General features: G+C 41.2%; 1 long non-coding RNA gene across 1 annotated transcript; it reads right to left on the reverse strand.

Moving 5' to 3' along the window:
* Window positions 1-500: 500 nt before the first annotated feature.
* LOC309655239 lies at window positions 501-14,418 on the reverse strand. Its single transcript, XR_014260686.1, has 3 exons — window positions 9,667-14,418; window positions 7,972-8,063; window positions 501-7,564 (listed from the first exon to the last, which is right to left on the reverse strand). It is a non-coding gene; the product is annotated as an uncharacterized lncRNA (long non-coding RNA).
* Window positions 14,419-16,140: the final 1,722 nt, after the last annotated feature.

Here is a 16,140-nt window from a genome sequence, read left to right on the forward strand (position 1 = left end):
TGCATTTTGAGGAATCTTACAAAAAACATTGAGAAATAAATTATGGAACCTGTCTTTGAAGATAGACTACCAATAGCAGTCAAGATTAAAACAATGCTGATTAAATATAATTCAATCATCTATTCTATTAAGTTATAAAAACAAGATAGTGATGCTGTTTAGCATCACTTAACTTGTGATAATGAAATGTTATATGTAGCTAGACTCACATATATGGGTGAGGAGCATAAGAGGAACCAGGGTATACCTTCAATAAATGTATAGGCAAACATGTATTTAACTCCAGTGTGTGGCTTCAGGAATAAACAAGAATTATTTTAAAAAATTAACAAGAATTGTTTTTTGAAACACCAGAAAATAAATCCATTTTTTATTTAATAGAACGTGGCCAAATTTTCCTTGGTCTCACACCTAGGGTATAATTTTGTTTTTTGTTAATAAATGGCAGAACATATTGAACAGTCTATCTGATCAAATAAAAGTGAGAATTTGTGATTAGAATAAATATTTCGGGCTTCCCTGGGGGTGCAGTGGTTGAGAATCTGCCTGCTAATGCAGGGGACACCGGTTCGAGCCCTGGTCTGGGAAGATCCCACATGCCACGGAGCAGCTGGGCCCGTGAGCCACAACTACTGAGCCTGCGCGTCTGGAGCCTGTGCCCCGCAACGGGAGGGGCCGCGATAGTGAAAGGCCCGCGCACCCCGATGAAAAGCGGTCTCCGCACCGCGATGAAGAGTGGCCCCCACTTGCCGCAACTAGAGAAAGCCCTCGCACGAACCGAAGACCCAACACAGCCAAAAAAAAAATAAAATTAAAAAAAAAAAAAAAAAAAATTTCATGATTTTGTTTGACCACATAGGTTTGCTTTCTTTATTGAATAATGATACACTGAACCTGAAAGAAAGCTCATAATTTATTTATTTGAAGGTCTTGTATATCTTTAAAACTTTGATAGTCTTGAAAAAACATTCTATTTAGGACAAAAAGAATCAGCATCATTAACACGCATTGCTCCTGCCGGTTTGGAGAGACATTTATTTTTTTCTAAGGATCTCTCTCCTAATGCACTCGGAGGAAAGAACAAAAGATATTTTTAGAATCTGACACTTTGCTTTGCTCTCGCAGAACCCTTGCTCAGAAGCTGTGCATCCTTCAACATAACGCAGGGCGTGGTTCGAAAGGGATGAGGTGACTCTCACCACTGCACTAAGTAATACTGAATTCAGAATGTCCCAACAAAGACCTGGTCTCAGCTTATAGGGGCAGCGTCAGTGACAACAGTTCTGTGCATACGAGCAGGAAAGAAGCCTTAGGGAGCCTTAAGGTGCTTTATCAGCTATTGAAGGATGATATTTTATTTTATTTAAAAATTTATTTTATTGAAGTATAGTTGACTTACAATGTTTTGTTAATTTCTGCCATACAGCAAAGTGATTCAGTTATATATATGTATATATATTCCTTTTCATATTCTTTTCCATTACGGTTTATCACAGAATATTGAATATAGTTCCCTGTGCTATACAGTAGGACCTTGTTGTTTATCCATTCTATATATAATAGTTTGCATCTGCTAATCCCAAACTCCCAATCCATCCCTCTCCCACCCGCCTCCCCCTTGGCAACCACAAGTCTGTTCTCTATGTCTGTGAGTCTGTTTCTGTTTCGTACATAAATTCATTTGTGTCCTATTTAATTAATTAATTAATTAATTTATTTTGGCTGCACCGGGTCTTAGTTGCAGCATGTGGGATCTTTAGTTGTATCATGCATGCGGGATCTAGTTCCCGGACCAGGGATCAAACCCAGGCTCCCTGCATTGGATGCGTGGAGTCTTACTCACTGGACCACCAGGGAATTTTAGATTCCACATATAATTGATATCGTAAGGTATTTGTCTTTCTCTTTCTGACTTAACTTCGCTTAGCATGATAATCTCTATGTCCATCATGTTGCTGCAAATGGCATTATTTCATTCTTTCTATGCCTCAGTAATATTCCATTGTATATATGTGCCACATCTGCTTTATCCATTCATCTGTTGATGGGCATTTAGGTTGTTTTCCATGTCTTGGCTATTGTAAATAGTGCTGCTATGAACATAGGGGTGCCTGTATTTTTTGAATTACAGTTTTATCTGAGTATATGCCCAGGAGTGGGATTGCTGGATCATAGAGCAACTTTATTTTTAGTTTTTTAAGGAAACTCCATACCTTTTTCCATACGGCTGCACCAATTTACATTCCCACCAACAGTGTAGGAGGGTTCCCTTTTCTCCACACCCTCTCCAGCATTTGTTATTTGTAGACTTTTTAATGATGGCTGGTGTGACTTTTTAATTTTGACTGGTGTGAGGTGGTACCTCATTGTAGTTTTGATTTGTGAAGGATGGTATTTTAGAAGGGTCTTTTGTTTGGTTGTCTTTTACATACACTCTTTTATATGACTGGACATGGGTGAGGCACACGCCCTGCCTCTGCTACGTGGGAGAGGTGTCGTGGAAGGAGATGCTGGGGGAACCAGCTGCAGGGAGACCTGGGCAAGAACTTTCAGAATGTACAGAACTTACAGAATTGTTACCTTACAACTGTCTGTACCTCTGCCCTCTTTGGAAATGCACTGTTTACCCCCAGTATAAGCAGCTTTTGGCAGGAAAGAGCTCTTTGCAGAAAACCGTCCTCAACTGGAAGCCCCTTTTCTTGTCACTTTAACAGAGCTATATTCTAACTAACCTTAAATCAGTCACCCCCATACTCTACTCATCTCCAGCCCAAGCACACCTTGCAAATCTTTTGATCACACAGTACCTTGCCTAACTTGTTGGTTCCTTCCATAGATCAAAGAAGTAGAAGTGAAGAATAAGTAATTAAATGATGACCAGATCTCTTCCCTAGCTTCCCCTTCTGTAATCTCATGAACAAACTGAACAATATAGCATCTAAAGAAAAATCACAAAAAGTCGACAAGCCTGCACACAGTGGGGGGTGGCGACGACTCTGACCCCTGTCTCCATGATTAACTGAGATTACTTTCCTTTTTCCCTTTAAAAACTGTCATGGCCCAGCAGAATCTTCGGAGGTGGTTTTTGGAGGACACTGAGTCTACCATCTCCCCAGATTGCCGGCATTCTGATTAAAAGCAACTTTCCTTTCTACCAATATTGCTTCTCTTGAGTATTGATTTTTGAGGATGGCCAGCAGCTGGACCTGATTGGGTAACACCAGGGTTAGCTAAAAGGCCTCTGAGAAGAGGGAGCAAAGAGCTGGTGCAGGTTAGGTGGGTGCTTTTAACCTGCGTGTGGCCACAGCCCCCTGACCAGGCACTACAGCATCACCTGGGCACTGGTTGGAAATACACATTCTGGGGACTCACCCCAGACCTACAGAATCCAGCTCCACGAGGAACCAGGTCCTTTGCTGGCTGCAGAGCAGATTTCTCAATTGGTAGAGAATTTGAGGGGGGAGGGAAGGAGGTGAGTATTATCCAAAAAAATTTCAATAGAAATCAAGGAAAATGCTGAATATTCTTAATATTTATGAATAGAAATGAGCAAAACTCACAAAAGGTAAAATGCAATCTCCTAATAAATATAAAGAAATTTCTACTCCTCAAATATAAAAATGCAAATGAGAAAGATAAGCATTTTGCCTATTGTCAAAGATTGGAGGGAAAAAATGAGATAATAGCCAGTATTAGCAAGGGTTGTAGGAAAGATAAAACAGTAGCTTTATATCCTGCTCATGTAGCTGTACTTCATTGAAAGATTGTATTTCTGGAGAGCAATTTGGCAAAATGGATCAAGTATCATACACATGCTTATCCTTCAAAGTCATATTTCACTTCAAGGCATTTGCCTACAAAAACAAAACATATGTAAGTTTTCTCTACAGGGTTTTAATTTTAGGATCATTTATTTATGATAAAAATTGCCCTTACCATAACCATTACTTAAATGGAAAAAGTAAATATATTAGGAAATTCATCAGATGGATATTATACATCCATTTCCAATCTGCATTCTTAGAAAATTTAATGACATGGCAGCAATGCTGGCATATGTTACATGCAAAGAGTGGGATCCAAAACCTTGCATACAACACACACTTCATCAGGAGAAGAAAAAATCAAGTCCTTGGATTTCCTATATCTGGCATGTACTTTCCTCTTTCCTTGCTGATTGAACACTTTATACATCAACTGACCAGCATTTTGAGTGATCTCATCGGGACACTGCTCACTGGCCAGATGTCTAATTTTGGCAGCTTCATCATTGCAATGCTTGAGCAATTATTTGAATAGCTTTTATTACATTTTGCCCTTATTATTTTATGAAAGAGAGAAGAAAATGGAATCATGCAAGTACTATAGCAGGAGAGGTCTTCCCTAACATAATGAAATCAGTGCAAAGTTGGAAATCTGAAGGGGGCCATTAGCCCAATCACACCTGCTTTGATTTAATCTTTACGTTCAATGGATTAGGAAAGATTCAAAATTAATGATGCCATTCATAATGCTGGAAACAAACTTTGAAGATCATGTTTGGAATATTAGGAGTTTCATTAGGAGTTTGTAATATTCTTTGTATTATGTTTGAAGGTAGGAATCTGTATGTATAGAAAAAAATCTTGGAATGTAATATAGGAGAATATTAAAATATTAAAAATGGTTATTTCTGGTTGGTGAGATTACTCTCATCTGTATTTTCTAAATATCCTGAAGAGAATATGTATACCTTTATAATCTGATAAAATTATAGATGTTCTTCTTAAGGGGGAAAGAAGAAAATTCACCCTATTAACTTGGTAAAATGTAACTGAACATGACCATGTTGCTTATAATAAGATGATGCTCTTTTCTGAGCCTGATCCAGCTTGTAGAATTCCTTCTGAAGTGTGGTCTTCAGAGCCTACCATGACTCTCCAGGAGTGGCTGACCCCTTAGTTCCCTGGGGAGATTGGATGGAATCAGAGAATCTCAGAATCATCTAGATTGACAGCTCCCCTGACACTTGCATCCCGGTACCATTTATCCATTCGTCCTCATTTGATTTTCTACGAGAGCCCTTCAGATGTGTGAAGGCAGCTGTCCTGTCCCCCACCTTTATTTTTCAGGCGCTGGGATACCCCATAAGCTCTGTCGCATTGTTGAAAGGCATTTTCTCTTCTCAGAAGCATGTGTCTACTTCTTTCCATCATTCCCCCTATGATGCAGTGTTGGGTGCTCTCATGATCTTGGACACACTTGTCTCTCTGCTCTGATCTGCCGATGCCGTTTACCAGGTGTCAACCACGGTGGGCACAGAAGGGCTTTGCTGGTACCCAGCACAAAGGGAGAGTGCCTCTATCTCACCTCTGGAGGTGACATGCTGCCCGTGTTCTGCAGTGGGATCACACGGACTTGTGCAGACTGCGACGTGGAGCTGTTTGCTGAGGGATGGGTGCAGCCTGAGTGGGTCCCCTACTGGCAGACAGATACCTCACTCTATCCCTCAGTCTCTACGCTTCCTGTCCCGCCCATCCTGCAGCACAATCAGGCTTCTCCTCCTTAGATGTTGTTCCCCGCTTTGTTACCCTGCGGAGTCTCCCAGCCTGTGCTGCTGTGTCCAAGGACCTGTGGGGACATTCCTCCCAGTTCACAGCAACGCTCTGACCCACCTCCCAGGAGCTTCACTTTCCTGCCAACACTTTCCTGCTTGGTGGCCGCACGGGGCAGTGGTTCTCCCCTGGTTGGCCCCCAGCAGGCATTTACTGGTGTGTGGAGGCAGTTTCGGTGTCCTGAATTGGGAAGGGCATCTAGTGAGTAGGGCCAGGGATGTGGCCAAACCTTTTCCAACGCCCAGGATGGTCCCCACAACAAGGAATTATCCCTCCCAGGGTTGATCCTGTCAAGGTTGAGAAACCCTGCCCTAGGGGCACGAGGAGTAAAAAAAGAATAAATGTATAGGGGTTAGACAGTCTTTGGGTCCACAGGGAGCCCTCAATAGATGGTGGCGATTGTGGGATGGCCTGCCTGATGGTGACCCCTCTCTGCTCACTTATCCCATTGTCCTACCAAACTGCTGGTGGACACTTAGTTTTCACAGTTAATGTGGCTGCAGAGAGGTGCTCAGACCCTACCCAGGCCTGGGCCTCTCCGCAAGGCAGCTCCTCTGCACAGTGAGTCTCCCATGTGGGGATGGTCGGCAGGAAGAACACAGCGCTGACTGCCCAGTGGGTGGGGGACACACACCCTCAGTGCTTGAATTCTAAAACTAAGTGGGAAGAAAAGAGGTTGTTGGAGCGCGTTTATTATGAATCTCACAAATGAAAAAATTCCTACAGTTAAGTGAATTTGAATGAGGAAATAGAGAAAGGATTACCCTGTCCTATGAAGGAAACATACATTTTCTTCTGTCTTCATGTACAAGTTGGCTGTGACCTAGAGCTATGAAGATACCATTTCCACACCAATGGTAGACTTTCTCAGTGAATCTAGGAGTGGAGAGAAGAGTCCAGCCAAAGGAGATATTACCCTGCACCTGCACCCCTTCAGGGCTTCTGCAGAAGCGTGTGATCCTTGAGAGTCTCGGGGCCCCACATACCCCGGCAGTGTCAGCCCATGTCCTGGCAAACTGAAAACGTTTACATCAGGAATGCAGCTTTCAGAACCTGGGAAGTACGTCCATAGGCAAGAAATTGGATGACTCAGGGAGAAGGTTAAATATTGGCCAGATCTTCAAAGGACAAAAATAGCTTTTTGTAACAGTTCTCAGAGCATTCCAGGGTTCTGGGAAATTTTAGTTCTTAAAATAATAGTACAGGGGCCCCTTCGGTCTTTGGAGCACACGCCTACTGTGGGGACTGGGAAGGTGGGAGCAAGTGCCTGAAATCTGCAAGTTCCACTGAAGGATGCGGTTGGCTTTTCCTTACGGGGGCTGCCAAAACCAGAACGTGTTTGGCGCCCCTGCAGGGGAACGTGTTGAAAGTCCCTCACAGAACCCTCTTGTTTCCTGGTCTGAAAGGGGGATTGTCCTGGTGTAGGGCCACTTGTCCCCAACATGATGTACTGGCTGTCTTGTTCCCAAATGTTCCCAGCTCTGCGCTGGGAAAGTTGACAAGCCACCCCCCCCACCAGTCCCTGCCACCCTTGGGGTGCTCGGGTTGTGGGTCCTAGGACTGATCTGAAGGGGCTCTTGGCTGCACCAGCACCTTCTCCTGCTCCTTCAGCCCTCAGCTGTTGGAGTGCCTCTCAGGAATGACTAACCCTGTTACGGAGTCCAACCTTGTACTGCTCACAGCATGACAGGCCAATAGATGGACAGATGAGGTGCTAGGGCAATGAGTAATGACTTTATTTGGAAAGCTGGGAGACCGAGAAGATGGTGGACTTGTGTCCCAAAGAACCATCTCACCCAGGTTTGGGTGCTGGTTTCTTTTATAGAACAAACAGGGGGAGGTGAGGAGGTAAACTTTAAAAGGCTATAAGTTGTTGCAAATATTTCCTGGTTTCTGCCAGACTCTGGATAGGATGTGATAATTTCTTCTTTCCTGCAGCCATTCACAGGTGGGCCTGGTCAGGATGTTTCCTGTGAGTTAAAATAAACAAAGGTGTTTTAGCTTAACACTCAGGCATGGGAGGCAGGGTTCCCGGAGATGAGCCATTATGTGCACTTTAAACTGTAGGCAACCTTCCTTTAGTGATTAACCTGTAGCAAAAGCAATAGAACACAAAGGTTAAAGTAAAAGAGATGGATCCAATATGGAGTCAGATTTGTTCTTCCCCATTACAAACCCACTGGATTTAGGAGTCAGGACAGCCCTTCATATGTTTGAGCAGCTGCTGAGGTGCTCTCAAAAGCTGCCGATGCTAACATTTGCCTGATGAGTGATGAAACTCTCACAGCAGTGCACCCATCGAGGAAGTAATCGGGGTGTACGCCTCCTGCCTACACCTGTGGTTGAAGCGGGTGGGCAGTGTCTGCCCCTCACTCACCTGCTCCTGGATAGCAGCTCCTCCCAGGGGCTCGCTCCTGCCCTCCTGTTGCTCAGGGCCTGGAATCCCATTCACTCCGGGTGGTACCCCTACTTTACAAAAAACAAATGCCATGGGGATGAGGCACAGAGTTCATGGTTAGGTAGAGGATCAGGCCTGGACTCCTTGCTTTAGATGCTGTAGCCTGCGTGTCACCTGACAGATGGGGACAGTGGTCCATGCCCCCGTGGCCTGCTGGCATCTGCGGACACAGCCGCCTCGGGCCACTCCGTCTCAGGCCTGGACCCTGAGGCTCTCCTTCCCAGGCCTTCTCTCCTTCTGCTAATGCGTCCCTCACGCGGCTCCCACCCCTCCCAAACCTGCCACAGCCACCTGCCCTGCTTCTCTCTGGAACAACCTTCCACGGTCTCTCTTGAATCTGATCCTCTCTTTGGGATTCTGGTTGATCCAGCTGGCAGACGGGATGCCTTTATGCACATTAGCATAAGGGGGTTCCTGTCTGTTCCCCACCTTCCAGGCCCTGGGGGAGACTGTGGAGGGTTCTGAGCTCTGCTAACAGCCTCTGATATAGGCAGCACACGATAGAAGGCAAAGAGGCATTTGTGATCTTTAACGTTGAGTGCAGGACACTGGGTTGGGGGTGAGGGTAGGGGTGGGGGAGTGTATGTAACTGGGATTTTTCTTTGCCCCTCAGGAAGGCAAATCCTGCAGGGGTAAGGAGTGTGCTGTGGGCAATGGTGCCACCTAGTGGTGCAAGCACAGCCTGCACCGCCAAGTACAGAACACAAGATTTGTTGGAAAAGTCAGATTTAGAGGATGCAGTCACACTTGACTTCCTTTTGAGGTAAACAGTACAAATAGCTTAACCCCAAACACTGCTTTGCTTTTCATTTTGATTCCTTTGCTGGACTTTAAATAAAGATAAAAATTTTATCATGTATCTTGCCCTATTTTACACATTTTCCCTGCAAGTGTTTTATTTACTAAAATAAGAAAACTGCTAATGTTTCTAAAATGAAATCACTCTTCACTCTTCAGTCACTTACCACCTAGACAGTAACCATTGCCAAACCCATTTTCTGTTTTTATTGGAAAAATCTCATAAAGAAAAATCTCTTTTTTCAATTTGTATTTGATAGAAAGGTGGTCTAAGACATAAGGAAGCTCTGTGTCTAAACCTAATAGTCAATCATCAAACATTTGAAGCGTTTAAGAAGAGCAAGGTTGAGGTGTGGGCTGATGGACTGGCAGGAGAAGGATGCGCTCCCTGGAATTCATGGGGGCACTGTGGACGTGGAAAACAGAAGAAAGACCTGAGGGTGAGGATGCCCCAGGCAGTCTGGGTATCACCCAGGGAGGGTAGGGTAGGGCTGGCAGCAAGTGAGACAGAGAATAGAACCTGGATTTTTAAAACAGGGGTCACTGCTTTGAATTTCTTCAGGAGGCAAAATACACACCCAGCCCATTGTGAGCTGTTTTCACCCCTACATTTTTCAGCCACTTAATTCATAAAGAGAGTCCTAACATTCATGCAGAAAATGAATTAAATTCCATATAATATGCTTGGTAGGTTAGATACAAAGATGTTCTCATTAAATTTATATCTAATAACATTATAGCCTCAGCCAAAGAAGGCTTCTTATCAGAAGCCAGCATTTGAAGTGGGAAGAGTTAGAAAACAAAGATGGGACTTACTCTGGCTCTGGGAATTCTGTAAGAATCCAGGAAAGCAGCTGGAGCGGTTGACATCCTGATGACATGAACATTTGTCAAAGACTCCCAGAGAACATTCACTGGCATTCTAAATGTATAACTCATGTGCGTCATGATTCCATTTCCCTTAAAACCTCTGACTTTCCCATGAGCAATTTCTCTTCATAAAAATAAATTGAACTTGACATCCTCCAAGTAAGAACAACACAATGTTCTGTGCCAGCGTGAGATGCAGTCACAGAGAAGTTTGTGGTCTAATAGAGTTTTTGACACAGAGAGGTATCATTTGGACATTTACAAATGAAATGTAGTGCTGTAGACGGTTGAGCTTTTACCATTTACACAAAACAAAAAAAGCATCTCCTAATATTTCCCAGTTTTGTTTGTATATGATATATCATAGCATCATGGTACCAAGATTTAGTCCAGTAAATTTATTGGGAAATGTATTTTAGTGACAAATGAGAAGAATTTTGTAGAGATTGAGAATAATAAGTCAAACTGGGTGGGAGATTAATACAGTTTAGCTATTCAATAATATAAGTGTCCAGTGTTTGTCATTTTTGTGTGTGTGTGTGCGTGTGATCTTGGGTGAATTTCTTTTTTTCTTTTCTTTTTTTTAAACATCTTTATTAGAGTATAATTGCTTTACAATGGTGTGTTAGTTTCTGCTTTATAACAAAGTGAATCAGGTATACATACACATATATCCCCATATCTCCTCCCTCTTGCGTCTCTCTCCCACCCTCCCTATCCCACCCCTCTATGTTGTCACAAAGCACCGAGCTGATCTCCCTGTGCTATGCAGCTTCTTCCCACTAGCTATCTATTTTACATTTGGTAGTGTATATATGTCCATGCCACTCTCTCACTTCGTCCCAGCTTAACCTTCCCCTTCCCCATGTCCTCAAGTCCATTCGCTACGTCTGCGTCTTTATACCTGTCCTGCCCCTAGGATCTTCAGAACCATTTTTTTTTAAAGATTCCATATATATGTGTTAGCATATGGTATTTGTTTTTATCTTTCTGACTTACTTCACTCTGTATGACAGTCTCTAGGTCCATCCACCTCACTACAAATAACTCAATTTTGTTTCCTTTTACAGCTGAGTAATATTCCATTGTATATATGTGCCACATCTTCTTTATCCATTCATCTGTTGATGGAGACTTAGGTTGCTTCCATGTCCTGGCTATTGTAAATAGAGCTGCAATGAATATTGTGGTACATGACTCGTTTTGAATTATGGTTTTCTCAGGGTATATGCCCTGTAGTGGGATTGCTGGGTCATATGGTAGTTCCATTTTTAGATTTTTAAAGAACTTCCATACTGTTCTCCATAGTGGCTGTATCAATTTACTTTCCCACCAACAGTGCAAGAGGGTTCCCTTTTCTCCACACCCCCTCCAGCACTTATTGTTTGTAGATTTTTTGATGATGGCCATTCTGAGAGGTGTGAGGTGATACCTCATCGTAGTTTTGATTTGCATTTCTCTAATGATTAATGATGTTGAGCATCCTTTCATGTGTTTGTTGGCAATCTTTATATCTTCTTTGCAGAAATGTCTATTTAGGTTTTCTGCCCATTTTTGGATTGGGTCGTTTGTTTTTTTGATATTGAGCTGCATGAGCTGCTTGTAAATTTTGGAGATTAATCCTTTGTCAGTTGCTTCATTTGCAAATATTTTCTCCCATCTAAGGGTTGTCTTTTCATTTTGTTTATATTTTCCTTTGCTATGCAAAAGCTATTAAGTTTCATTAGGTCCCACTTGTTTATTTTTGTTTTTATTTCTATTTCTCTAGGAGGTGGGTTGAAAAGGATCTTGCTGTGATTTATGCAATAGAGTGTTCTGCCTATGTTTTCCTCTAAGTTTTATAATGTCAGGCCTTAAATTTAGGTCTTTAATCCATTTTGAGTTTATTTTTGTGTATGGTGTTAGGGAGTGTTCTAAGTTCATTCTTTTACATGTAGCTGTCCAGTTTTCCCAGCACCACTTATTGAAGAGGCTGTCTTTTCTCCATTGTATATTCTTGCCTCCTTTATCAAAGATAAGGTGACCATATGTGCATGGGTTTATCTCTGGGCTTTCTATCTTGTTCCATTGAGCTATATTTCTGTTTTTGTGCCAGTACCATACTGTCTTGATTACTGTATCTTTGTAGTATAGTCTGAAGTCAGGGAGCCTGATTCCTCCAGCTCTATTTTTCTTTTTCAAGATTGCTTTGGATATTCAGTGTCTTTTGTTTTTCCATACAAACTGTGAAATTTTTTGTTCAAGTACTGTGAAAAATGTCATTGGTAGTTTGATAGGGATTGCATTGAATCTGTAGATTGCTTTGGGTAGTACAGTCATTTTCACAGTATTGATTCTTCCAATACAAGAACATGGTATAACTCTCCATCTGTTTGTATCATCCTTAATTTCTTTCATCAGTGTCTTATAGTTTTCTGCATACAGGTCTTTTGTCTCCCTAGGTAGATTTATTCCTAGGTATTTTATTCTTTTTGATGCAATGGTAAATGGGAGTGTTTCCTTAATTTCCCTTTCAGTATTTTCATCATTAGTGTATAGGAATGAAAGAGATTTCTGTGCATTAATTTTGTATCCTGCTACTTTACTAAATTCATTGATTAGCTCTAGGAGTTTTCTGGTAGCATCTTTAGGATTCTCTATGTATAGTATCATGTCATCTGCAAACAGTGACAGCTTTACTTCTTCTTCTCTGATTTGGATTCTTTTTACTTCTTTTTCTTCTCTTAATGCTGTGGGTAAAACTTCCAAAACTATGTTGAATAATAGTGGTGAGAGTTGACAACCTTGTATTGTTCCTGATCTTAGAGGAAATGGTTTCAGTTTTTCACTCTTGAGAACAATGTTGGCTGTGGGTTTGTCATATATGGCCTTTATTATGTTGAGGTAAGTTCCCTCTATGCCTACTTTCTGGAGGGTTTTTTTTTTATCATCAATCGGTGTTGAATTTTGTCGAAAGCTTTTTCTGCGTCTATTGAGATGATCATATTGTTTTTATCCTTCAATTTGTTAATATAGTTTATCACATTGAGTGATTTGCGTATATTGAAGAATCCTTGCATCCCTGGAATAAACTCCACTTGATCATGGTGTATGATCCTTTTAATGTGCTGTTGGATTCTGTTTGCTAGCATTTTGTTGAGAATTTTTGCATCTATGTTCATCAGTGATATTGGCCTGTAGTTTTCTTTCTTTGTGACATCTTTGTCTTTTTTTTGGTATCAGGGTTATGGTGGCCTTGTAGAATGAGCTTGGGAATGTTCCTCCCTCTGCTATATTTTGGAAGAGTTTGAGAAGGATAGGTGTTAGCTATCTAAATGTTTGATAGAATTTGCCTGGGGAGCCATCTGGTCCTGGGCTTTTGTTTGTTGGAAGATTTTTAATCACAGTCTCAATTTCAGTGCCTGTGATTGGTCTGTTTATATTTTCTATTTCTTCCTTGTTCAGTCTTGGAAGGTTGTGCTTTTCTAAGAATTTGTCCATTTCTTCCAGGTTGTCCATTTTATTGGCATAGAGTTGCTTGCAGTAATCTCTCATCATCCTTTGTATTTCTGCAGTGTCAGTTGTTACTTCTCCTTTTTCATTTCTAATTCTATTGATTAGAGTCTTCTCCCTTTTTTTTCCTTGATGAGTCTGGCTAATGGTTTATCAATTTTGTTTATCTTCTCGAAGAACCAGCTTTTAGTTTTATTGGTCTTTGCTATCTTTTCCTTCATTTCTTTTTCATTTATTTCTGATCTGATCTTTATGATTTCTTTCCTTCCGCTAACTTTGGGGGTTTTTTGTTCTTCTTTCTCTAATTGCTTTAGGTGTAAGGTTAGGTTGTTTATTTGAGATGTTTCTTGTTTCTTGAGGTAGGATTGTATTGCTATAAACTTGCCTCTTTGAACTGCTTTTGCCACATCCGATAGGTTTTGAGTTGTCATGTTTTCTTTGTCATTTGTTTCTAGGTATTTTTCGATTTCCTCTTTGATTTCTTCAATGATCTCTTGGTTATTTAGCAGTGTTTTGTTTAGCCTCCATGTGTTTGCATTTTTTACAGATTCTTTCCTGTAATTGATATCTAGTCTCATATCATTGTGGTAAGAAAAGATACTTGATACAATTTCAATCTTTTTAAATTTACCAAGGCTTGATTTGTGACCCACGATATGATCTATCCTAGAGAATGTTCCATGAGCACTTGAGAGGAAAGTGTATTCTGTTGTTTTTGGATGGAATGTCCTATAAATATCAATTAAGTCCATCTTGTTTAATGCATCATTTAAAGCTTGTGTTTCCTTACTTATTTTCATTTTCAATGATCTGTACATTGGTGAAAGTGGGGTATTAAAGTCCCCTACTATGATTGTGTTACTGTCGATTTCCCCTTTTATGGCTATGAGTATTTGCCTTATGTATTGTGGTGCACCTATGTTGGGTGCATAAATATTTACAATTGTTATATCTTCTTCTTGGATTGATCCCTTGATCATTATATAGTGTCCTTCTTTGTCTCTTGTAATAGTCTTTATTTGAAAGTCTATTTTGTCTGATATGAGAATTGCTACTCCAGCTTTCTTTTGATTTCCATTTGCATGGAATATCTTTTTCCATCCCCTCACTTTCAGTCTGTATGTGTTCCTAGGTCTGAAGTGGGTCTCTTGTAGACAGCATATATATGGGTCTTGTTTTTGTATCCATGCAACCAGTCTGTGTCTTTTGTTTGGAGCATTTAATCCATTTACATTTAAGGTAAATATTGATACATATGTTCCTATTACCACTTTCTTAATTGTTTGGGTTTGTTATTGTAGGGCTTTTCCTTCTCTTGTGTTTCCTGCGTAGAGAAGTTCCTTTAGCATTTGTTGTAAAGCTGGTTTGGTGGTGCTGAATTTTCTTAGCTTTTGCTTGTCTGTAAAGTTTTAATTTCTCTGTTGAATCTGAATGAGATCCTTGCTGGGTAGAGTAATCTTGGTTGTAGGTTTTTCCCTTTCATCACTGTAAATATGTCCTGCCACTCCCTTCTGGCTTGCAGAGTTTCTGCTGAAACATCAGCTGTTAACCTTATGGGGATTCCCTTGTATGTTATTTGTTGTTTTTCCCTTGCTGCTTTTAACTTTTTTTCTTTGTGTTTAATTTTTGATAGTTTGATTAATATGTGTCTTGGCATGTTTCTCCTTGGATTTATCGTGTATGGGACTCTGTGCTTCCTGGACTTGATTAACTATTTCCTTTCCCATATTAGGGAAGTTTTCAACTATAATCTCTTCAAATATTTTCTCAGTCCCTTTCTTTTTCTCTTCTTCTGGGACCCCTATAATTTGAATGTTAGTGTGTTTAATTAGTTTTCCCAGAGGTCTCTAAGACTGTCCTCAATTCTTTTCATTCTTTTTTGTTTATTCTGCTCTGCGGTAGTTATTTCCAGTATTTTATCTTCCAGGTCACTTATCCGTTCTTCTGCCTCAGTTATTTGGCTATTGATTCCTTCTAGAGAATTTTAAATTTCATTTATTGTGTTGTTCATCATTATTTGTTTGCTCTTTAGTTCTTCTAGGTCCTTGTTACACGTTTCTTCTATTTTCTCCATTCTATTTCCAAGATTTTGGATGATCTTTAGTATCATTACTCTGAATTCTTTTTCAGGTAGACTGCCTATTTCCTCTTCATTTGTTTGGTCTGGTGGATTTTTACCTTGCGCCTTCATCTGCTTTGTGTTTCTCTATCTTCTCATTTTGCTTAACTTACAGTGTTTGGGGTCTCCTTTTCTCAGGCTGTAGGTTTGTAGTTCCCATTGTTTTTGGTGTCTGCCCCCAGTGGCTAAGGTTGGTTCAGTGGGTTGTGTAGGCTTCCTGGTGGAGGGGACTGGTGCCTGTGTTCTGGTGGATGAGGCTGGATCATATCTTTCTGGTGGGCAGGACTGCATCCGGTGGTGTGTTTTGGGGTGTCTGTGGTCTTATTATGCTTTTAGGCAGCCTCTCTGCTAATGGGTGAGGTTGTGTTCCTGTCTTGCTAGTTGTTTGGTATAGGGTGTCCAGCACTGTAGGTTGCTGGTCATTGAGTGGAGCTGGGTCTTAGTGCTGATAGAGGTCTCTGGGAGAGCTTTCACCATTTGATATTACATGAAGCTGGGAGGTCTCTGGTGGACCAATATCCTGAACTCGGCTCTCCCACCTCAGAGGCACAGGCCTGACACCCAGCCAGAGCACCAAGACCCTGTCAGCCACATAGCTCAGAAGAAATGGGAGAAAAAAAGAAAGAAAGAAATAATAAAATAAAATAAAGTTATTAAAATAAAAAATAAAAAAAATATTTAAAAAATTAAGGGGCTTCCGTGGTGGCGCAGTGGTTGAGAATCTGCCTGCTAATGCAGGGGACATGGGTTCGAGCCCTGGTCTGGGAAGATCCCACATGCCACGGAGCAACTAGGCCCGTGAGCCACAA

This window comes from Balaenoptera physalus, assembly GCF_965194825.1.
Source record: "Balaenoptera physalus genome assembly, chromosome: 2".
In the NCBI taxonomy this organism is placed as follows: domain Eukaryota; kingdom Metazoa; phylum Chordata; class Mammalia; order Artiodactyla; family Balaenopteridae; genus Balaenoptera; species Balaenoptera physalus.